Below are 24,903 nucleotides of genomic sequence, written 5' to 3'. Positions count from 1 at the left end.
TCCTATGGCCTTTCTCCAATTTGTGCACATCTTTCCTGAAATGTGGCACCGAGAACTGGACACAATACTCCAGCTGAGCCTAATCAGCGTGGAGTAGAGTAGAAGAATTACTTCACATATCTTGCTTACAACACTCCTGCTAATACATCCAGAATTACGTTTGCTTGTTTTGCAACAGTATTACACTGTTGACACATTTAGCTTGTGATCCACGAAAACTCCCAGAATTCTTTCTACAGTACTCCATCGTAGTCAGTCATTTCCCATTTTGTATGTATGCAATTGAAGACTACACACTTAAAGGAGAGTCCTATTTCGTAATTTGCAGTGAATCTTTTTCAAAGGAATGACAGTGTTCATACATGCATAGTTTGTAGAGCTTATTTTTGCATGGTTGATAGGACACTGGCTATTCTATTTTTAAACTATATAGGGCAGAGCTGATATAAGATGAAAATCCAATTCTGCCAGGTCTATTTATGAGCACTACTTGGTGTGTGAAACTCTTTGAGGGAGAAGCCACGCCAATTGGTCTCAAAGCTGCAAACTAAGTTAAAGAACATCATAATAAATGCAGTGAATGGTAATACAAATCAGAAAATATATGGAGCAGAAGGAAAAACGTTCTCTGGGAAGTCAAACATTTGGAGCCAGGGAACACTTATAAAGAGTAATATGTTTCTAAAAATAGAATGAGAGATGCAATGGAGATGGCTATAAATATACCCATGACACATCATTTCATGTTATTTGATTATAGTTCCTTTCTGACAGCATACACATCTATTATGCTGGTGTCACTTGAAATTAACAACAATTGAATATCATGAATGCTGGGGATTTTCTGCAGTTCTTCATTTTGTATTCTCCATGCACAGTTGTTGTGGAGAATTACCAAAATTAGGTCTTCATATCAAGTCAGCCTCTTACAGTAGTTCTTGAATTGCTTTTCTTATTGCAATGAAAAAACTTAAAAAAAAAATCAAGTGAGTGGCTGGATTTTTTGATCGAGAGCCAAACAGGAAGTTCTTGACAGAGCTAGGAGGAGAGATTTCTTCAGCTTCCTGTTTCATGAAGGCAAAAGGAAATGATCTGAGAAATATGGAACAACATTATTTTAAGAAACATTCTGATGAGAGGAATGATACAGCTACAGAGGGATGGGTGAAAAATGGCCTGCAGCTGCCTACACTGCCAGCCGGGATCAGCCTGAGGACACTGTGAAAAATGAATTATACTGTTTTGTTCCATCAAGTCAAACACATTCACACTTGTTTTAGACTAGGAAATAAATGTTGCTATTGCTTTTGAAGAGGCAAATGAAAGTAGGTTTAGTGTTGTTGGGGACACTGGGCATGGCCATTAGGTAACTCGAGGGGATGGAAGACCACGAGTGTCGATGAAGCCCCCTCGCACTAGGCCCAAGTGTCCTTGCCCCCACCGCCTGGAGGCACTCGCAGCAGTTATGCTGAGGATCTGCAACAATATGTTGCAGAGTCAGACTGCCTGAAACTAAACAAGGCCAAACAGGGCAGATATGGAAGAACAATGTTGAATAAAACAGCTTTATGTATGGTTTAACAGATGGTACAGAGAACAAGGGAACTAGCTGGTAACTGGATTGGCTGGCTATATGGATACTTAGGGCAGCTTGCTATTGGATAAGCATGCTGAAGAAAGGATGTATAAAAGCCTGTGTAACTTGCTGCTCTGTGTGCAGGATTTGAGATTCTATTCTCCCTGTACCTTCTTTGAAGCTTCAAATAAACTTTTCTGCTTCTCCACACCGTTGTGATTATTGGGTGACGCACATCGGGCAACGAACCTTACTGTTGTTCGCCTCTGGCACTGGATGCCGGCAACAGTGTTGCTCTCTGGAAATGAGGATAGCCAGCATTATCTTAGCCAGATTCTTATGCATATACACAGCTGCCAACTTTGCAGAGAATCCAGATCTGGAGAGGAGCAAGGGGGTTTGTTTGGTAATGGGGCTGGAGGCAGAGAAGGGGGTGTCACTGGATTGAGAAAAGACAGTAGCGAGGATCTCATCCTGACTCTGCAGGGGATCTGCTGGATGCCAGAGTAGAAGCTCTACTTCATAGAAATGTAGGGCTTGTTACCTGCACAAAATTCTCTGTTACTCACACACTCTAGGGGCACCCACCTTTACCCAGTTCCTAGGGCTCAAGGCGTAACCCTCTTAATTTAGGGACCCACCCTTACCCTGTTCCTCGGGCTCAGGCTGTCAATCTAGGCACCCAGTCTTATCCTTCTGTGGGCTCAGGCGTAACCTTACTCTCTTACTGGTAAAAGACCCCGCAATCCTGCAAAGAGCCTTACACAGTAATATCCTACGTAACCTCTATTTATTAACAACCACCAAAACAGAATGTACACGTTACACATACAATGCTCACCACTCCCAATAAGACAGATGAACTTTTCCCTGTTGGCCAGTCAGGATCAGGTCCATCTGCGGGACTCCAGTTTCTGCACGGTGTCATTGGCAGAGTGTTGAGGTCTGGCAGCTCTGTTCTTGGGGCTGTGTTCTGGAGTTGGTTCCCAAAAAACTTCCTTTTGGACCCCTGTTTACATAGTGAAACTTGAGTCCTGCTTAGCTATACTTTAACCACTCATTTTGCTAAAATTTTACCAATCCTAACATAGTGTAACAAAATTCTCTAACCAATCATACCCCACCACCTTAATTAATTTACACCTAGCAAAATTAATTATGAAACAGAAACAATCAAAGAACCAGAGAGAGATCATACAAACAAACAATAGGGAAGTGGGGACCATAAAGATAAAACAAGAAAGAAATGAGGATTTCACAACCACAACTATTGATAAGTGATTTCTTGCCAGAGAAGAATGCTATCAAACTAAGTTTTCTTTAACCATCTTAAGATCTGTTTCTTTATCTGGTGATAGTGGGTGATATTATTAGGACAGGATCTCCTAAACAGCCTGATATTACATTGTTTTAATGTAATTTAAATGGAATGTGAGGTTGTGACTTCCTGCTTTTTTAGCTAATGGCTGCTGCTCTTTTAATATGGCTGCAGACAAAAGCCTTTTCTTTATAGGACTAGATGTGATCTTGAGTGGTCATCCAGTCCAGCCTGCTGCAGATAAATCTAGACCATCTCTGACAGGTGTTTGCCTAATCTATTCTTAAAAACCTCCAATGACAGGGATTCCAAACTTTCCTTTGTAGTCTACTTTAGTACTTAACTATCCTTATAGTTCTAATATCTAAACTATCTCTCTCTTGCTGCAGATTAAGCCCACTAGTTCTTGTCCTACCTTCAGTGGACATGGAGAACAACTGATCACCATCCTTTTTATAACAGCTCTTCACGTATTTAAAGAGTGTTATCAGGTCCCCTTTCAGGCTTTAAAAAAAAAAAAAAAAAAAAAAAAAAGACTTTCTTCATAGGTCATAGTATCTAAACCTTTTATATAAACCTCTTTATATAGAAGACTCTTACAGGAAAACTAGCAACAAAAGCCCTGCAAGAGAGCTGCTAAGTGCTTCACTGGAAGGGATGGCTACCAAGGAGCAAGTGGCATGAGCTGTTAGTTTTCTTGAGGAACAGGAGGTCTCTGATCATACCTGGGACACAGGAATTGATGCCAATTTCCTGGAATTGGTGTCACAAATCCAGGCCTGTCCTGGCCAAGCTAGGACTGCTGGTAAGTTTGCATAAATTAAGTGACAGCTTTAAAAAACAAAACTAACTTTGATATAAGTTCCTCTTAAAATAGTTAATAATTCAGCTATTAGAATACAGTGAGCTTCTTTAAAATAATCAGTCAGGATGTGTTCTTGAACAGTTGTTTATGTACTGCTATTTATCTTCTATACTCCGATGTGGGGCACACAATCTTATTTACTGTCCTGTTTGCTCTGCTGTATAACCTACCCTGCCACAGGATGAGAAGCAAACACTTCAGCAAAACAATTTTTTAAAAAAGATTAGATAATTACATGAATATGAAAAATATCTTGCAGTTACATTAGCAAGTTAAAAAGTGTTACAAGGACTGTCATCCTTTGGGGTCAAACTCAGCTCTGGTATAACAACTCTGTTGAAGTTAATGGAGTTGCAGCCCTGATTCCAGCATATCGTTTGCCTTCTGTGGAATGGGGTGCAGTAAGGCCACAGCCCACTGCTCTGACTCTTTTGAGCTCAAGAAATGGAAGCACCAGGGTTCTTGCTGTCCCGGTGCAGATGCGCAAATCAGTTTCTTATATGAAGCTATAACTGTAAGAATCATATACTTAATTGCCATTTACTCCAGTACAAAAATAGGATAGAAGAAATAGTTGAGCCTTTCTCTGGTAAAACAGCCACTGCAAACTAGGAAATACTTAATATATCAGTTCACTGAAAGTATCTAAATGCTGTGCAGTTTTTTGTAAGGACTGATTAACATGACCTTCATTCAGATGCCTAAAGAAAACATTTAGAAATACTCCATGAGATTAATAGTGATGTTACGTTGACAGGGGGTTATGCATTTCCAAATATTTTCTTTTGGTGATAGTATATTAAAAAATAAAAAGCCTTAATCAGTGCTTTCACCTGATGTTTATAGAATCTAATCCTGTCCCAACTACAAAGGTCACACGAGGAAAGGTAAGAAGCAGCCACTGAAGGTCTCTTCACTCAAACTATTTAGACTTCAGAAGAGTCAGAGCATGATTTTATGGGCATCTCTTTATCTACCATATAATGACCTTCAGGATTGAAGCACAGTTTGTCACTTCAGTGGGTGAGAGAATGTCTTCAAATGGATGAGCACAGGCCCAAGCTTAGATGCTGATAACACAAAATGTCTGACTATTCAGACTGGCGAAGGAGAAAAAAACCCATCTTACACAAATAAGGGTTCTGTGCATTCACAAAATCATGGTAAGCATTTGGGCTGAGATGCCTCAACAGGGCCAAATCCTCAGTAAAGAGTTAATAATGGCTCTGCCCTGCGCCTACAGAATGTAGATTATTTGGCTTTGGCTACACCACCTTTCAACCACAAAACACAGTTTGGGTCTTCTCCAAGTCTATATATAAATTAAGCCAGATATCAAAGCTGATTTATAGGGTTGCCAACTTTCTAACAGCACAAAACTGAACACCCTTGCCCAGCCCCGTGCCCCACCCCTTCCCCTGAAGACTCACCCATGCTCCACCCCTTCTGTGAGGCCCTGCCCACCCCACCCTCCATCACTCACTCTCCCCCACCCTCACTCACTTTCACCACGCTGGGGGTTGGGGTGCGGGAGGGCAGGAGGGCTCCAGTTGGGGGTGCGGGCTCTGGGGTGAGGGTGGGGATGAGGGGTTTGGGCTGCAGGAGGGGGGCTCTGGGGTGGGGCAAGGGGTTGCGGTGCAGGGGGTGTGTGTGTGAGGGCTCTGGCTGGGCGTGTGGGCTCTGAGTGGGGCCAGAAATGAGGGGCTCAGAGTGCGGGAGAGGGCTTCAGGCTTGGGCTCGGGGTTGGGTGCAGGGGGGGTCTGGCTGGGGGTGCATGCTCTGGGGTGGGGCCATGGATGAGGGATATGGGGTGCAGGAGGATGCTCTGGGCTGGGACTAAGGGGTTTGGAGGGCGGGAGGGGATCAGGGATGGGGCAGGGGGTTGCGGTTCAGGGGGGGAGTGAGGACTCTGGCTGGAGGTGTGGGCTCTAGGGTGGGGCTAGGGATGAGGGGTTTGGGGTGCAGGAGAGTGCTCCAGGCCGGGATCAAGGGGTTCAGAGGACGGGAGGGGTTCAGGGTTGGGGCCCGGGGCCCAGGAAGGAGTCAGGGTGCAGGCTCCAGGCGGCGCTTACCTCAAGCATCTCCCCGAAGCAGCGGCATGTCCCCCTCTGGTTCCTACACGAAGGTGCGGCCAGGCAGCTCTGCGCATTGCCCCATCCACAGGCACCACCCCCGCAGCTCCCATTGGCTGCAGTTCCCAGCCAATGGGAGCTGCAGGGGTGGCGCTTGGGGCGGTGGCAGCATGCAGAGGCCCCGGGTTGCCCCTACGCATAGGGCCCGGAGGGTGGACATTCTGCTGTTTCCCAGGAGCCCTGCTGCCACAGTGCCGCCAACTGGACAGTCAGTCAACGGCCTGGTCAGCGCTTGTCGACTGGGTTCAAAAACTGGACACCTGGTCACCCTACTGATTCAGCTGAGCATTGTATGACAAGTAGGTTAAAATAGGAGCATGAATTTATTTTAGGAGCAGAAAAAGGCCATCTGATCCAATACACTCCTGCCCTAATCCTGCAGTCTATCATCTGTGGAAGTGTTGGCAGGAAAATTAACACGATCCTTGTTTATAGTATATAGGAATCTGCTGACAATCGTTTTCACACTTTGAATCATAATGGTCACAGCCTGTTATATTATTGTAGAGAGCTGAGTGTGGCTAGGAAGTGGATTATCTTCTTTCCTTTATGCATATTCACTTTATTGCCCAGACAAGCAAATCTTATTTTGCTGACAATGTTTTTTGATTGGTCTTTGTATGTAAGAAGTGATAGCATACCCATTGGATGACTAATAAGAAGTCTGTCTGATAACCGGTAATTAGTAGTATTTTGGATATATGTACAACTTGTGCTTGGAACTTTGTCTGATTCAATCCTTCCTAGCACAGTTTGGCTTTTTCCTATTACCTGACATTGGAATGATTATATGCATTGTCTAAGGGTAGACGTTTACAGGTTAACTCCCCAAGGAATAGTAACTGGTTTGCAAGAAATGCCTATGGCCTCTACATTTCCTTTCTTTCACAGTTAAGGATCCAAGTCTAGAGAACCAATGATGTTAAGTGCCTCACAATTGATCCAAAGGAACATTTTCTCATAAAAGAGAAAGATATACATAGTGTTAGCCAATGTGCCCACTTAAGCCTGGTACCTTGTACCTTACTTCTGGCCAACTTCTGAGCCACCTATATGTCATCATGACAGTTAAGGAGGATTGTGAGTAGCCAAGAGTAAACACATTGACTGTGTGGAACTGAAGACATAGTTCCCAGCTGAGGACCTCATTTTTATGAGCTTCTGTCAGTTGGAGATGTCACAGATTTAGGCTACAGATGACCAACTTTACTTTTTTAAAAGCATGCAGCAAATTAAAGCAAAACATAAGCCCTATTGAGTTAATTTTGGGTTTTTGGGGCAGGAGACAATTTTATCTCTGAGAGATCTATCCTCTTCCCCCACCCCCAAATCTAAAGCAACCTTCCACTGTGCCCCTGCCCGCACACCACTTCCCATCAACATACCATGTTGGATATTTATTATTTGTAGGAAGGCAGCCCCTAAAGGCTGCAACCAAGATTGGAGGCCGATTGTGCTAGGCACTGTGCAATAAAGCTCCCTCTTGGGGGTGGAGGGGTGTCCTGGCATTCCACTGATGGCTCTTTAAGTACTTTGAGGTCATCAAATGGAAAGTAGCAGGATAGTGAAAATTTCAGAACTTTCATGTTCTCTGTGTATATAAATCTCCCCACTGTATTTTCCACTGCATGCATCCAATGAAGCGAGCTGTAGCTCACAGAAGTTTATGCTCAAATAAATTTGTTAGTTTCTAAGGTGCTACAAGTCCTCCTTTTCTTTTTGCGGATACAGACTAACATGGCTACTACTCTGAAAACTGTCACTTTGGATTTGGTTGTGTCAGAGGCGGGGGGGGGGTGTTGTTTTGTTTGTTGTTAATGGCAGGGAAATAAATTGGGACAATGATATTTGGTTTTCCAAGTAGCAAGGAAACATACAGCCCAGGTGTAAGTGTTTGCACTTATTATTTCCCAGGGGAGGAGGGGTTTCCCCCTATATATCAAAATTTGTTGTGAGGTGGCTGTGGTATACTCTTTCATTTAATTTATAGTTTGAAAGTATTATTTTGATTTAAATCTAATCTTTTACCTTGTATTTTCTGTTTTGTTTTAACACAGGTGGTTGGCAGCAGGACAGCTGGAGGGAAGGGATCTCTGGGTCTAGGAAGAGATGGCTGGACAAAAGGGATTGCACAACTACAAATAGGCAAAAGTACCATATTTTTGTGCCAACTTGATTCTGATTCAGTGCTGAGCCCTACAGGCAGGGTCTCTTCAGCATTGGTGCCAGGTAGTGTCTCATTCCCTGGGAGTAAGGGCCATTCCTTGCCTTGAAAGGCATATTTTCTTCCAAGGTTAGCTGTCTGCCCTTCCCACTAACAATTTGTACAATCTCGCAAGTTACGTTAAGTATTTTTCCTCCCTTCCAGGGAAGTTTATTAGCCCTTCCTTCCTTTGAAGGCAGGAGGTGCTTACACACCATCATATACTTCGTCCTCTTCCTCCTACAGAAGAGGAGCACAAGCATGTTGGGTGAAAAGTCTGCATTTCTGTGAAAAGCTCCATGGTAATGCACAGAGTAAAGTCTATTGTAGGATGCTTCCGAAAACAGACTTCTTGTGGGATCATCACAGGTACAATCTATAGCATTCTTGCGTTCTGCCTTCAGGGAACACCACCTACTTATCTGTTTTTAGAGAAGACACACCCACACTATTTTATTATCTTCACACTTGTCAAACTGTCTAGAGGGACTCACGACCATGAGTGCCAACCTCAGGGCCGACTGTTAAGAAACAAACCCGTTGTGTGTTCTATAATTAGATTTCACCAACCAAGCATCAATTGAGAACTCCACAAATACTATAACAGCCTTACCATGGAGTCAAAAACAGTCCTCTTGGGCACTCTGGTCTATCTTGCAGCCCAGGTAAGCCTGCCTCTGGGACAGATGGTCCCTTACACCAAAAATCACAATATTCAGGTTACTCCCAGTCCCAAAGGACCAGTCACTTACCCCAGGTCAAATGCACCACACATCTCTCAAAGATAATGCTTGTAGGAATCCTATATTAAAACAAAAGAATTAACTTAGAAAAGAAATGTGTTATTTGCAGGGTTAAAGCAAGTAATCAAACCCACAACAGAGATACAGTTGCAGGTTCCAGAGGATGATTGTAGATGCTGTAATATGCAAGCTTTATGTGTCATTTAGGGCCAACCCAAGCTAAACAGCTGGGGACTCCTTGCTTATGCTTAGAAATCTTTGCCCCTCAAAGCTCAAGCAGTATAGGGGTAACAATTTCTCTTTAACAGGAATTTTTATTCCCTTTCCCCAGCGTCCAAGCTTGTGATTGGACAAGGGTTTGTGCACGTACTCTCTTCAGAGTTGTGGGGAAGCAATCAAATAGTCTTTAGACCACAATAGCTTGTCTGATGTCTGTAGACCTACTTTTGTTGGGGAGGAGATAACACCTCATGGTAAACTGGTATTTCACACTTTATAATGCTTCTCCCCTGACTGTGGGGGATTTAAAGTCTTAGCAAACATTTTTTATAGTTACAGAGCAAACATTTAAACATTACCTTATAACATGGGATACAGATATTATAAGTAGGATTAATACATGCAGCATCCTACAATCATTCCATAAAGTCTAAACACATTCTTATAACTCGAATATCTATTTTAACTATACGAACACACAGGTAAGCAAGCCAGACAGGTTTCCAGCTATGCATTTGTCAGTGTTCAGTGAAGCCTAGGGCCTTGGCATGAGCTAGCACTGGGTCTGCCAGCATAACAGTAGTAATATTTCAATTAGGGACCTAGAAGCAACCACGCTGTAATTTTATGCAACCATTATAATTCTCTTAATTGGATGGAGGCGCGTGTTGAGTGAGTACTCTTCCCCCCAGGGACATATTCAAATAATAGTAAGGAGACAGGAGCCTTATAAATTCCCCAACAATAGGCAATATAAACACATTGATTTCAGTAAGCCAAGCAGGGCACAAGACATTGGCATGGAAATCTTTGTTTTCCCCACATAGCAATAGAGAGTACTGTCCCTAGGCCACTGGCTCAGGGCAACTAGTACATTTTAATACTTGGAAAGAAGACTTCAAATGAAAATTCGTAGTGTTCTGAACACTACATTACCAATGGCAAATGCAAATTGGTTAGGATGTGGCTCCTCTAAGGAGACGTGTTGCCATGGAATTCTATTTTTAACAATTCCATGCATCCTGAAATAGTGCTGCAATCCTAGCACCAGGGGTGCTGTGTGAGGATATAAATAGCAGCACTTATCACTCCCAGCAGCTAGCACTGCTGGTCTTTCCTGGTGTGAGGCAAAAACATAATTCCCAAAGAGAACAATGCAATGTCTGCCTTTTCTCGCACGTCATTAAAAAAAGGAAGAAACCAGGGGTCAAAGTAAAGGAACATTAACAAGAATGCCTGTAGACTAGAGATAGGCTGAGGGGGCATACCCATTGACTTTAATGGTAGCAAAAAGGGAATGCCCACATTCTCCAATGGGAAGAGAACAATAGTAGGTGACCCACATTCCCTAATAAAGTTCTTTTCTGGGCTGGGTGCATATGTTTGGTACTATTCCAGTCATGTGCAGGCTATTAAGGTTTGTGTGGCTGATTATCCAGTATATCATTCAAGTTCCTGGCTCGCTAGTTCTTCTTCTGTGCCCACTACCCCTGCTGTTTGGGTGTAAAGTATAGGAGCTAGGCAGGCAGTTTCCATTTCTTTTTCCTCTGTTTTTTCTCTCAATCGCCTAAAATGACCGGAGGAACGCCCCCTATTCTTCCTGGCTTGAGTAAGCAGTACTCCATCCTATGCTCCCTGTCCTCTTTGATTGCGGGTGAGAGCACCTGAATGCCCCTAGACTACAAGAGACAGAGGAATGCCCATAGATTACAATGGAGCCTGGAGAGTGGAGATCAGGGTTAGGCTGCCACAGAAGCTTCTGCACTGGTTGTTCACTACTACCACAGGATCCCCCCAACATAAGGGTAACCTTCCCGTGGCCGGTTAAACTGCCATTGCTGTCAGGTTCTGGTAACAGTATAGTGCAAAGTTCAGATCTGATCCACTGTCTCTCATTTATCTTTAGGGTATGTCTACACTACGAAATTAGGTCGAATTTATAGAAGTTGGTTTTGTAGAAAGCGTTTCTATACAGTCGATTGTGTGTGTCCCTACACAAATGCTCTAAGTGCATGTAGTCGGCAGAATGTGTCCACAGTACCGAGGCAACTGTCGACTTCCATAGCATTGCACTGTGGGTAGCTATCCCACAGTTCCTGCAGTCTCTGCCGCCCATTTGAATTCTGGGTAGAAATCCCAGTGCCTGATGCGGCTAAAAAGCGGGTGGTTCTGGGTACATATCGTCAGGCCCCTGTTCCCTCCCTCCCTCCCTCCGTGAAAGCAAGGGCAGACAATCGTTTTGCAATTTTTTCTTGAGTTACCTGTGCAGATGCCATACCACGACAAGCATGGAGCCCGCTCAGCGAACCGTCACCGTATGTCTCCTGGATGCTGGCAGACGTGGTACTGCATTGCTACACTGCAGCAGTTTATTGCCTTTTGGCAGCAGACAGTGCAGTATAGCCATCTTCGACGTAGTCCTGGGTTCTCTTTTAACCAGGTGCCTGGGCAAACATGGGTGTGACTCAGCCAGGTCATTTCACTTTTAAGTTTCGTCTCATGGCGATTGAGTCCTACCGGCAGTGCACTGTCTTTTAATCTGCAGCCAGCAGAAGACGATGGCCAGTAGTCATACTGCACCGTCTTCTGCCGAGCACCCAGGAGATGACGATGGCTAGCAGTCGTACTGCACAGTCCGCTGCCAGCAAGATGTATAAAGATAGATGAAGTGGCTCAAAGAAATAGACCAGATTTGTTTTGTATTCATTTTCTCCTCCCTCCCTCCTTCTGTGAAATCAATGGCGTGCTAAACCCGGTTTTGAGTTCTATACTTGAGGGGGCCATTCAGTTTCTAACAAAGCAACCCCCTTTGTTGATTTTAATTCCCTGTAAGTCAATCCGGTAAGCCATGTCGTCAGTCGCCCCTCCCTCCATCAGGGCAACGGCAGACAATCGTTCCGCACCTTTTTTCTGTGCAGACGCCATACCACGGCAAGCATGGAGCCCGCTCAGATCACTTTGGCAATTAGGAGCACATTAAACACCACACACATTATCCAGCAGTATATCCAGCACCAGAACCTGGCAAAGCGAAACTTGGCAAGTAGGCGACGTCAGCGCGGTGATGAGAGTGATGAGGACATGGACACAGACTTCTCTCAAAGCACGGGCCCTGGCAATGTGGGATTCATGGTGCTAATGGGGCAGGCTCATGCGGTGGAACACCGATTCTGGGCCTGGGAAACAAGCACAGACTGGTGGGACCGCATAGTGTTGCGGGTCTGGGACGATTCCCAGTGGCTGCGAAACTTTTGCATGCGTAAGGGCACTTTCATGGAACTTTGTGACTTGCTTTCCCTTGCCCTGAGGCGCATCAATACCAAGATGAGAGCAGCCCTCACAGTTGAGAAGCAAGTGGCAATAGTCCTGAGGAAGCTTGCAACGCCAGACAGCTACCAGTCAGTCGGGAATCAATTTGGAGTGGGCAAATCTACTGTGGGGGCTGCTTTGATGCAAGTAGCCAACGCAATCAAAGATCTGCTGATATCAAGGGTAGTGGCCCTGGAAAACGTGCAGGTCACAGTGGATGGCTTTGCTGCAATGGGATTCCCTAACTGTGGTGGGGTCATAGACGGAACCCATATCCCTATCTTGGCACCGGAGCACCAAGCCGGCAAGTACATAAACCGCAAGGGGTACTTTTCAATAGTGCTGCAAGCACTGTTGGATCACAAGGGACGTTTCACCAACATCAACATGGGATGGCTGGGAAAGGTACATGATGCTCGAATCTTCAGGAACTCTGGTCTGTTTCAAAAGCTGCAAGAAGGGACTTTATTCCCAGACCAGAAAATAACCGTTGGTGATGTTGAAATGCCTATATGTATCTGTGGGGACCCAGCCTACCACTTAATGCCCTGGATCATGAAACCATACACAGGCAGCCTGGACAGTAGTCAGGAGCTGTTCAACTACAGACTGAGCAAGTGCAGAATGGTGGTAGAGTGTGCATTTGGACGTTTAAAGGCATGCTGGCACAGTTTACTGACTCGGTTAGACCTCAGCGAAACCAATATTGCCACTGTTATTACTGTTTGCTGTGTGCTCCACAATATCTGTGAGAGTAAGGGGGAGACGTTTATGGCGGGGTGGGAGGTTGAGGCAAATCGCCTGGCTGCTGGTTATGCGCAGCCAGACACCAGGCCGGTTAGAAGAGCACAGGAGGGAGTGGTGCGCATCAGAGAAGCTTTGAAAACCAGTTTCATGACTGGCCAGGCTACGGTGTGAAAGTTCTGTTTGTTTCTCTTTGATGAAACCCCCTGCCCCTTGGTTCACTCTACTTCCCTGTAAGCTAACCACCCTCCCCTTCCCTCCCCTCCTCCCTTCAATCACCGCTTGCAGAGGCAATAAAGACATTGTTGCTTCACATTCATGCATTCTTTATTAATTCATCACACAAATAGGGGGATAACTATCAAGGTAGCCCAGGAGGGGTGGTGGAGGAGAGAAGCACCAGGAGGGGTGGTGGAAGAGGGAAGGACAAGGCCACATAACACTTTAAAAGTTTAAAACTTATTGAATGCCAGCTTTCTGTTGCTTGGCCAATCCTCTGTGGTGGAGTGGCTGGAGGCCCCCCCACCATGTTCTTGGGCGTCTGGGTGAGGAGGCTATGGAACTTGGGGAGGAGGGTGGTTGGTTACACAGGGACTGTAGCAGCAGTCTGTGCTCCTGCTGCCTTTCCTGCAGCTCAACCATACGCTGGAGCATATTGGTTTGCCCCTTCACCCTCCCCGTGGCTAACAGCGGGGAACATTTCTGTTCAGCCACAGACAAACAGCCCAGCAGGAACAGGCACCTCTGAATGTCCCCTTAAGAAAAGCACCCTATTTCAACCAGGTGACTATGAATGATATCACTCTCCCGAGGATAACGGAGAGATAAAGAACGGATGTTGTTTGAACGCCAGCAAATATACACTGCAATGCTTTGTTCTACAATGATTCCCGAGTACGTGCTACTGGCCTGGAGTGGTAAAGTGTCCTACCATGGTGGATGGAATAAGGCTGTCCTCCCCAGAAACCTTTTGCGAAGGCTTTGGGATTGTATCTAGGAGAGCCACGAATGCTAGGGCAAATTAATCAAACATGCTTGCTTTTAAACCATGTATAGTATTTTAAAAGGTACACTCACCAGAGGTCCCTTCTCTGCCTCGCGGGTCCGGGAGGCAGCCTTGGATGAGTTCAGGGGGTACTGGCTCCAGGTGCAGGTTGAGAAACAGTTCCTGGCTGTTGGGAAAAATGGTTTCTCTGCTTGCTTGCTGTGAGCTATCTGCCTCGTCCCCAAAACCTGCTTCCGTGTTGCCTCCATCTCCACTGAAGGAGTCAAACAACACAGCTGGAGTAGTGGTGGCTGAACTCCCTAAAATGGCATGCAGCTCATCATAGAAGCGGCATGTTTTGGGCTCTGACCCAGAGTAGCTGTTCGCCTCTCTGGTAGGCTTGCCTCAGCTCCTTAAGTTTCACACGGCACTGCTTTGGGTCCCTGTTATGGCCTCTGTACTTCATGCCGTGGGAGATTTTGACAAATGTTTTGGCATTTCGAAAACTGGAACGGTGTTCTGATAGCACGGATTCCTCTCCCCGTACAGCAATCAGATCCCGTACCTCCTGTTCGGTCCATGCTGGAGCTCTTTTACGATTCTGGGACTCCATCATGGTCACCTCTGCTGATGAGCTCTGCATAGTCACCTGCAGCTTGCCATGCTGGCCAAACAGGAAATTGAAATTCAAAAGTTCGCAGGCCTTTTCCTATCTACCTGGCCAGTGCATCTGAGTTGAGAGTCCTGTCCAGAGCGGTCACAATGGAGCACTCTGGGATAGCTCCCGGAGGCCAATACCATCTAATTGCATCCACAGTACCCCAAATTCGACCCAGCAAGGCCGATTTCAGCGCTAATCCCCTTGTTGGGGGTAGAGTAAGGAAATTGATTTTAAGAGCCCTTTAAGTCGAAAAAAAGGGCTTTGTCGTGTGGACGGGTGCTGGGTTAAATCGATTTAACGCTGCTAAATTCGACCTCAACTCCTAGTGTAGACCAGGGCTTAGAGTACTATGAACACTTAGAGCACTGTAAAGAATGTTGTTTTCTGTGTATCATCTGACTGCCTGCGATAGATAAGGTGAGAAGCCCATTTGGAACAGATAGATAAGTCTGTTCCCTTCGTCATGGTTTGTCCAGAGGAACCCATTGCTGGAGCTGGAGTAGAGCCAGATATGTGGAAAAACATTCAGCCAAGAATAGGCCTCCTCTAGGATCTCACCCTTCCCTAGCCATTCACCAGTGACTACATGTCTGTGGGAAGGGAGACTTTTTCCCAGGGAAGAATCCCCCAAAGTACTGCTCCAGCCGTTTAAAATGTACAGAAAAGCAAATGAGGAAAGTGAGGGTAGACTGAGGGCCTGTTAATAGAAACATGATAGAATTACCAGGATATTTTTTTTTCAGTTATCTACAGAAGGTTGTATGGTAAATGTGACTTTCAATTTAATGAAACTTTATTGGTGTGACAAGCTATACAAAGTGTTTCCAACATGTGTTGTTTGAGACATCTTTCACATATCAGACGTAGGCAATCTCTGCCCACAGTAGGACTATATATGTTCAGGGGTTTATCATTTGCATTACTTAGTAATATTCTGTGGTTGTAAAGACTGTAGACTTTATTCTTTTCTCATTTACACCAGTGCAAATTAGAAGGAATCTGGATGAAGTCAATAAAATTAGGAGGTGTAAAACTGAAGCAATTGTGGTGAATCAGAGGTAGCCTTTGTGTTATGTCTACAAATTAAGGATTTGGGGGGGTGGGGAGAAAGATGTCATTTTCTTGAAGAATGGATATTATTAATCATGTAAGTGGAAATAAGTGATTTCTAGATAGATATTCTCCAGGGGTCATTCATGATTTTGCTTGAAGTATCTTACAATCAACAACAAACAAAATACAACAAGTAGGTGTCAAAAATCAGAAGGACTGGAGGAGGGAGGACAAAGGAATCAGTAATGTGTTTACATAGTTAGCCTATCTGCACAGCTAAATTTTTTGAGACAGTTATTTTAATATAAACAAGAATTTTATAGGACCACTATTAACTGGATGGTAACCTATCTCTAACAGTCTCCCCTAAAATTAAGCAATTCAGATTTCTATTTCTCAGTCTTTCCCCTCTGTCTTTGGATTTCTAGAATGTGTTTCTTCCTACACCATCCCCTTGCTTCTGTCAATCTCTCTTCCTTTTTATTGAGCTGGGTATTAAAATTCTTCTTGCATCCGACATCTGTCTCTGCTATGCATCACCTTTTTTGTGGGTGAGTACTGGAGAGTACTCTATTAGTCTACACTAGAAAATTAGATTGACCCAACTACATCCCTCAGGCATGTGAAAAATCCACACCCCTGAGTGATGGACTTAAATTGACCTAAATCCTCATGTACATAGTGCTATGTCAATGGATTCCTCTGTCTACCTAGGTATTGCCTTTTGGGAAGGTGGATTACGTACTAGTGATAGAAGAACCCTTCCCATCCATGGAGTGAGTTTCTGCTCTACACTGAAGTGCTACAGTGGTGCAGGTGCAGTGCTGCAGCTATACTGCTGTAGCATTTTAAGTGTCGACATAGTCAGCTTTATAGAGCGTGTAGTGGCTTTGCAAGCAAGTCGAGCTACCATTATGCTTTCAATTCTCATTCACATCTAGAGCTGAGTGGGAATTCCTTGACACTTCAGTGAATCCCCATTTTTCAATCAAAAGTTTTTGTGGGAAAGGGTTAGTCTACACAAATTTGTCTTGACATTGTCAAAAATAAAAAAAAAATTCCAGTTTTTCATTTCAAAGTGACTTTTTGTTTTGAAATTTAATCTAATTGTATTATAATTTTTAAAAATTAAAAATGGTTTAAAACCATGTTTTGACCAGGATTTTTGGATTTTCAGTTTGTGAAAATGTGAGAGATTGACAATGCATCATCAAGGATCTACAACCTATCCTGAAGGACGACCCATCACTCTCACAGATCTTGGGAGCCAGGCCAGTCCTTGCTTACAGACAGCCCAACAACCTGACGCAAATACTCACCAGCAATCACACACCACACAACAGAACCACTAACCCAGGAACCTATCCTTGCAACAAAGCCATTTGCCAACTGCGTCCACATATCTATTCAGGGGACGCCATCATAGGGCCTAATCACATCAGCCACACTATCAGAGGCTCGTTCACCTGCACGTCTACTAATGTGATATATGCCATCATGTGCCAGGAATGCCCCTCTACCATGTACATTGGCCAAACTGGACAGTCTCTATGTAAAAGAATAAATGGACAGAAATCAGACGTCAAGAATTATAACATTCAAAGACCAGTCGGAGAACACTTCAATCTCTCTGGTCACTCAATTACAGACCTAAAAGTGGCAATACTTCAACAAAAAAAACTTCAAAAACAGACTCCAACGAGAGACTGCTGAATTGGAATTAATTTGCAAACTGGATACAATTAACTTAGGCTTGAATAAAGACTGGGAGTGGATGGGTCATTACACAAAGTAAAACTATTTCCCCATGTTTATTCCCCCCCCCCCCCCCAACTGTTCCTCAGACGTTCTTGTCAACTGCTGGAAATGCCCCACCTTGATTATCACTACAAAAGGTTCCCCGCCCCCCACCACCCCACTCTCCTGCTGGTAATAGCTCACCTTAAGTGATCACTCTGGTTACAGTATGGTAACACCCACTGTTTCTTGTTCTCTATGTATATAAATCTCCCCACTGTATTTTCCACTGAATGCATCCAATGAAGTGAGCTGTAGCTCACGAAAGCTTATGCTCAAATAAATCTGTTAGTTTCTAAGGTGCCACAAGTCCTCCTTTTCTTTTGGTGAAGTTGTGAATGTTCATTAGAGAATGAGAACTGTTTTCCATCCATCTCTACTTACACCCCTGGGTAACAGAACTTGCTTGAAGGAACCAGGTGTATGGCTAAACACTGGGGTTATATCTGTTCTGTTATTAGTATTAAAGAATTCTATGTGATCTTTAATTTCTACTTGAACTACTTCTTGGAGATAAGCAAAGGAAACTTCTGCCTCATGTCCTGTAGGAAGAATAATACTGGGTCATCAAAACACATGACTAAATATTGATTTACCATCTGACAAGAAAAAGGGTCTTTTTCTTTAAAAAAAGAAAGCGATTTTGGGGCTGAGTCATTTCTAGCACTGTTAATATTGTAATGTGTCCTAAAAAGTTTTTTCTTTCATGTCCTACAGAGGGCATCCTTTCCTACAAAATCATGATTTGAATGCTGAACTACTGAACCCCATTGAATATGTATAACAGAGAATCTTCAAAGAAAGAGCTATGCTGCACTGTAACTATAACTTTCTAATATGCAAACAGAAACAAAACCCCACCTTAATCACAGGTTTATCCAAGTCTGCAGCTAGTGTGTGTATGGAATGTAGACAGAATGCCAACACAGTATGGTCTATCATGTTATATTATTTATACGCTAAATGGAATTTAATCTGCCTCATAATTTAAAGCTACAATCACTTTAAAATTTTACAATTTAAATAATCCATGGCAAAAAAAGTTTCACCATCTCATTAGCTGTCCCTCCCAAAAGTCAACAGTCAAGACTGCTGAAGTGCAACATCCACCAAAACAGACAATACATATTTACAAACAAACTCAGCAACCAATCACTGAAGTTCATCTTCCTTTCCCCACCATCTACAATACTACACATCACTTAACTACCACACTCTTGGGTCCCTATCCACAACTCACAAGACACACAACGCCTCCATCACATTCCCTGTCCAACTGTAACTAAGCACATTCACTGTTGAGATTAGTGTCGTAATAGTGTTTTGAAAAGGCTAGCAGTGTAAACAGTAATAAGAATGTGGTTTATTGTGGAGATGTTGTTAGTGCTGAGAAGTGTCCCTGATGCTGCAGCAGTGTAAATGCTGCTCGGGTTGCTGTTCTTGGAGTTCTGATGCCAGCTGCACTAACAGAGAGTGCAGCAAGTTAATTTAGCAGATCTCAGTGTTATTCATAAGAAAGACCACAGGCTTGGTTTGATAGCAAACATAGGTGGAGCGTGAACCGCCAGCTGGGGGAGGCTAGCCCCCACCCCCACCCCTTCTGCCTGAAGCACCAGCCGTTCCACACCCCTGCCCGAGCCCAAAGCCCCCTCCCCACCCGAGGAAGCCAGCCCCCACCCCAGGCTAGCTTCCTTCCCCCCCAGCCCCAGAGCAGGTGGTGTGGCCCCAGCCTTCCCAGCTCTGGAGCGCCAGGAGGGTGGGTGGCAAGGCCCGAGCTGGTGCCACCCCACAGGGAGACTGCAGGGGCCGTGCCAAGCGGAAGCAGGGGCCGCTTGGGGACGGAGTGTGGGTGGGGTCACACCTGGCTATGATACTTGCCGCCCATGGTAGCGAAGGTGCTAGGCCACGTTTATTGTCGATAAAGTTCAGTATTAGCGCCCCATAAGAGCTACAGTACTGATTCAATCAGGAAACCAGGATCTTGTCCCCTAGACCAGTTCAAAGATGCCCCTCCTAGGACGTCTCCTTTTACACACTGATACAAACAAATTATGTATTACACTCCAGGTGTTATTAGTTATCACCCTTATCCTTGTACATTCTCCCTCGCTGTTTCCATAACATATTTTGTTTTTTACAGGATAGGGTTGTTAGCCTGTGCCTAACCCCCAACCTGGAGGACCAGGGTGTCTGTTTTGTCTGGCCCCTCCCATAGAGACCAATCCAGCATCGTTGAATCTACCAGGAGCAAAAAGCCCCCGCCGATACAGATTCTGGGGATCGTTAGAGCACGCAAGCTGTCCTGCCACAACAAGACATGACCACTAGTGGACAGTGCTTAGAATGGCAACAGGAACTCTACATACATTTCATAGACTTTGAGAAGGCTTTTGATAGCATTCACAAGACCAGCCTATGATGCATTCTGTGGGCATATGGAATTCCTTTCCATATAAATCAAAAGAATTGTCAAAGTTTGACTCAGACTCACAATTTATCAGACCACTCTGTTTTATTAGCAAAGCTGCTCTGCTAATACATTTAGAAGTGAGCCCCCCGAGTGGGGCTTGTGTCTCTTAATTTATACAGCTTGCTGGAGAACAAGTTACAGACAAAAGAAGAAAAAGATTTTAGTCACCACCCTTCGAGATCCCTGAGACCAGTCACGTATTTTCAATTACCTGCCACCCTTAACAATCTCCTTTAACAGCTTCCAGTTAACTTAACTAATTGCCCTTCACACCTTCCATTCTGATGCCTGCTTCTTAGACGTGCTGGCTCTATCTTTATTGCTTCTCCATTCAAAAGCTAACTGTCCCTATGTGTGCTCCCTCAGATACTTTGTAACATGTTTTGGCATGCCCTCTCATATACAATGTATCCAGCATGTCCCCTTATACAACGTTATACAATGTTATACTTCCACAGCTTCTATTTCAACTTTACATGCAGTGTTGATCACAGTGAGCTCAGTTTTGAAGTCAAAACAGGAGTACGTCAGGGGTTTGTCATGTCCGCAATCCTCTTCAACATTGCCATTGACTGGGTAATGTGGCATACAACAGAAGACATGCCAGGATGCATTAAATGGACACTCTTCTCATCCCTTGAAGACCTGGACTTTGCAGATGATGTTACTCTCCTATCACATACCCAACACCATATACAAGAAAAAACAACCCGACTCAACGCATTCAGCCAGCAAATTGGATTGAAAATCAACCACAATAAGACAGATATCATGACATTTAATATTACCTCACCATCACCAGTACGGATAGAGGATTATGTAGAAACATTCACATACTTGGGCAGCACCATCAGCCAGGACAGTGGAACAAGCCAGTCTGGAAATCATCAAAATACGACACCAAAACCAAACTCAAGATTTATCAGAGCTGTGTACTTTCAACACTACTTTATAGTGCAGAATGCTGGGGAATGAGAAAGTAGGACATGTCCAAACTGTCTTCATTCCATACAACCTGCCTCAGAAAAATCCTCTATATCTTTTGGCCCAGAACAATCTCAAACCAAGATCTATTGACAGATTACAGCCAAGAGGATCTGAGCACCACCATTGCCAGGAGGTGTTGGAGATGGATCGGCCATGTGCTTTGGATGGAAACTAATTTTATCATCAGAATAGCAATAAGATGGACACCTGAAGGCAAGCGAAAACAAGGCCGCCCGAAAACAACATGGCGAAGAGCTGTGGAAGCCGAGCTGAAAAACCTGGGGCGTAGCTGGGGAATCATTGAAAGACTTGCCAGAAGCAGACAGGAGTGGAGCAGCTTCGTCGCTGCCCTAAATGCCAGAGGTGTAATAGGAACATGATGATGATGATGATCCTTGTACCTGCTAGTTTGAACAAGACATTCTCATCTGTTATCCTGTCATTCCCTCCTTATCCTATGAGGCATCTATATGTTCTTGTACCATGTCGTAAGAATGAGAGACCTGTTAGATCTCTGAGAGATCTATTAATTACACGAGAGATCTGTGTTTTTGTACCATCTTCTTCAGTCAGGAATGTGCTTACTTGGTTATCTGACACCTGGTGCATTGCTATTTTGCCAAAGCCAAGCCTACTCTGGTTCACTCCCTTTGGTTCATATTGTTACTTATGCTTAGGGCTCCAGCAAGACCTACAAAGAGCACTGTATGTTGTTTTTCTCTGTTAGATATGTGGAATTATAGGGGACCAGTGTGAATAAAGGGAATAATGTTGTGGGGTTGTGATACAGTTTGTAAGATGTAAGGTCTTTTATTATGTAGAGGCCAAATGCATATGAAATGTTTTCATTTCTGTATTTATAGGTTATGTGTAGAAAACTGTTCTTAGTGGATAACTGTTGTGTTTCGAGTTAAGATTTGCATGTTTGCTAGTGAGTGTGAAGGTTGTAAAACTAACCTTCCAATGTGTGACTGGGCTGTAGTGATGCAGCATCGTCTTCCAGTGTCTGCAAACAGCTTGACCCAGTAGCCCTGACAGACTGATAGATTCCAAAAGGGACTACTGTCAGTCTGGTATGACTTCCTGTTTAACACAGGCTATAGAACTTGTCCAAAATAATTCCGAGAGCATTTCTTGATTTAAAAATTATCAGTGATGGAGAATCTATCACAACCCTTGATAAATTGTTCCAATGGTTGAAGGAGTTGGACAACCCTGATCTAGACTTTGCTTTCAAAGCATTGCTTGGGGAAAAGTAATGAAGATAAGAAATGTTAACATAAAAGGATAATGTGTAATTTGCATCTTGAGGAGTGTTCTGTATTGTGTGAGTGTAGGCACCCTGGAAGTAGCCTGCAACTATGTGAGTGGCATATTTATATTCTCAAACTGGTACTGCACCTGGAAAAATACATTGAGAGAACCAGGAATCACTGCTAAAATTGGTGTCAGACTTTAGATACCAGGTTCTATTAAATAAAATAAACTCAGACTGTGACCTTCAAATTTATCTGTTCTCCTCACTATCAGAACTCTTACTTTGTATAAAATTACTATATAACTGTTTGTAGTCAAAATAAGTTCAGTGACTTCAGTAGAGGACAAAATGACTGCTGAAGCCTGAGTGGTCACTGCCTTGTATAATCATAGCAGACATGAAAGAGACATTAGCTGATTAAAAAAAAAAAAAAAAAGACACCCAAACTAAAACAAACAAATGGTTCTTAAAAGATAGTCTCTCTCTGATTGAAGTCAATAGTGCTTTGTGTGGGCAAGAGGGTCTCCCCACAGTCAGTTGCAGGATTGGGGCTAATGTGTGTTGTCTTGTTTGGTCCATACAATATTTTAATGAAAAACTTCATGCAAATCAGATTGAATTCAATGTGTTTCACTTTTGTAATAAATAGAAACAGGTGGGAGAATGTAGATACACTTGAAATATCCACAGAATCTTTAGGGTTTAGTTCAAATTAAGGGTATGCAATACTTTACTATTAACTTTTCCTCTGGTGCCAGTTCGATTTTTACATGCTTAAGAAACGTTTTGACACGCTCTCAAACTGCCATCAGGCCTCAAGAGGTTAATTCTGCCCTGGCCTCATGTAGCTCTGCATAAGGCCTTTAGAATTCTGAGTTACAGCTTCCAGGTCTACTTCATTTTATAGGTTACAGGACCCATCCTCCCAAACAATTTAGTTTCTGTAAATCAGGCAAGTTAATATTTTATATAAAAGGTCAAGTCATTTTCACTCATGTAGCACAATAAACCTGTACAATATTTGACACTGGAGTTTCTAGTCATTGAGGGTACGTCTACACTGGAATAAAAGAACCTGTGGCATGGCCACAGTTGGCCTGGGTCTGCTGACTTGGGCTCATGGGGCTAAAAATTGCTGTGTAGAGTTTCGAGCTCAGGATGGAGCCCGAGCTATTAGACTCTTCCCCCTTCACAGGGTCCCAGAGCTCAGGCTTCAGCTCAAGCCTGAACATATACATTTAGTATTTTACAGCCCCACAGTCCAAGTCAGCTGACCAAGGCTACCCAGGGGTGTTTAATTGCTGTGCAGGATGTACCCTAAATGAAAGGGGCTACAGAGCTAGTTGTTTAGGTACCTAAATATACAAATATTATTTCCAGTGTGATATAGCAGGGCCAGAGGACAGCAGGAGAATTATCAATGGGAGGTATATAATCCCCAGGATGATCAGAGCCTTATTTCAGGTTACTACAAGTTCATTAGAGCACCTGGAGCCAATTAAGTCCCTGCCAGAGAACTAATAAAAACCCCTGCTTCAGTCAGGGGGGAGAAGGGAGGGAGAGCTGACTGTACTTAACCAGAGGATCAGAGTTCTAGGGGAAGGGAAACCCTGCTCGAGCAGAGGGACTCTGCAGGCACAGAGAGAAACCCTGCCCAAGGGGAGAGAAGTCAGGAAGCCCAAGAAGCTGAAGGGGTTGGGATCCAGAGTAAAGGGTGAGCCAGGGTTCCTTCCCAGCTCCCTTCCTCTCTCTCACCAGGGCACTAGCAGAGCCATTGACACCCAAGAATAGGAGTAAGAGGCGGCACCCTGACCCATCACATGGAGGAAAAGCGCAGGACCCATAATAGCGTCAGCCATTTGCCACACCACTCAGACAATGAAATACACATACTAATGCTTTCTAAGACTTTCAGACAAAAAAAAAAGGTTCATGCAAGTTATTTATAGTGCTATCTTTGTGTGCCACTTACTGCCTCCAGAGTATCCCCTCATGGCTATGGGTTACCCTGATGTACCCTGCTTCTGTTTTCCCCTTCCTCAGGGCTTCCTAAACTCTCTTCAGTCCAAAGGAAAGTAAACATTCCCCCCTTTAGTCCAATTTATTCAGTCATCAGGTCTACTGGCTCTCCAGGCCCCAACCCCAGGTTCAATGTCTCTCTATTGATAATCCAGTGTAACACAAAGTCTTTCAAAATAGAACACAAACTCAGTCCTTATCCCCATTTCAGTTGAGCACAGTTCACTTTTCCCTGAGGATCTGGCTTTCTGCTTCCCACCTGGAGTTTGGCCTTCTCCATAGGCCTTCACTGCTGGCACCATCTCCTATGCTGAGTCAGGGTTTTGAAGGAACCTCTTATTCTCTGCAGGCATAACTACAGCTTCCTGAATACTCTCCGTTTCTCCCTCAACTTCCAGTATAAAAGCAGCAGGACTCACTTGATTGCTCTCAGGTGGGGCTCATTCTCTAACAAGGGTTGGCTAGCCCCAGCCCTCTTGCAATTAAGCTAGCCACCCCGTTACACAGTGACATTGTAAGAAAAAGAAAGTAAAGTAATATTTCACTTGCAATTGAATTACCCTC

At 44.1% G+C, this 24,903-nt stretch overlaps 1 protein-coding gene and 1 long non-coding RNA gene across 2 annotated transcripts in view; one reads left to right on the top strand and one right to left on the bottom strand.

Moving 5' to 3' along the window:
* PGM2 (phosphoglucomutase 2) overlaps nucleotides 1-24,903 on the top strand; it is a 74,543-nt gene that overhangs the window by 3,703 nt on the left and 45,937 nt on the right. The window lies entirely within an intron of this gene.
* On the bottom strand, nucleotides 797-15,086 carry LOC144264225 (uncharacterized). The gene is made up of 4 exons (XR_013345996.1): nucleotides 14,187-15,086; nucleotides 8,847-8,896; nucleotides 2,409-2,585; nucleotides 797-1,874 (listed from the first exon to the last, which is right to left on the bottom strand). It is a non-coding gene; the product is annotated as an uncharacterized LOC144264225 (long non-coding RNA).

The sequence above is a fragment of the Eretmochelys imbricata genome, chromosome 4 (assembly GCF_965152235.1).
Source record: "Eretmochelys imbricata isolate rEreImb1 chromosome 4, rEreImb1.hap1, whole genome shotgun sequence".
In the NCBI taxonomy this organism is placed as follows: domain Eukaryota; kingdom Metazoa; phylum Chordata; order Testudines; family Cheloniidae; genus Eretmochelys; species Eretmochelys imbricata.
This window is presented reverse-complemented; position numbering and strand designations above follow the sequence as displayed.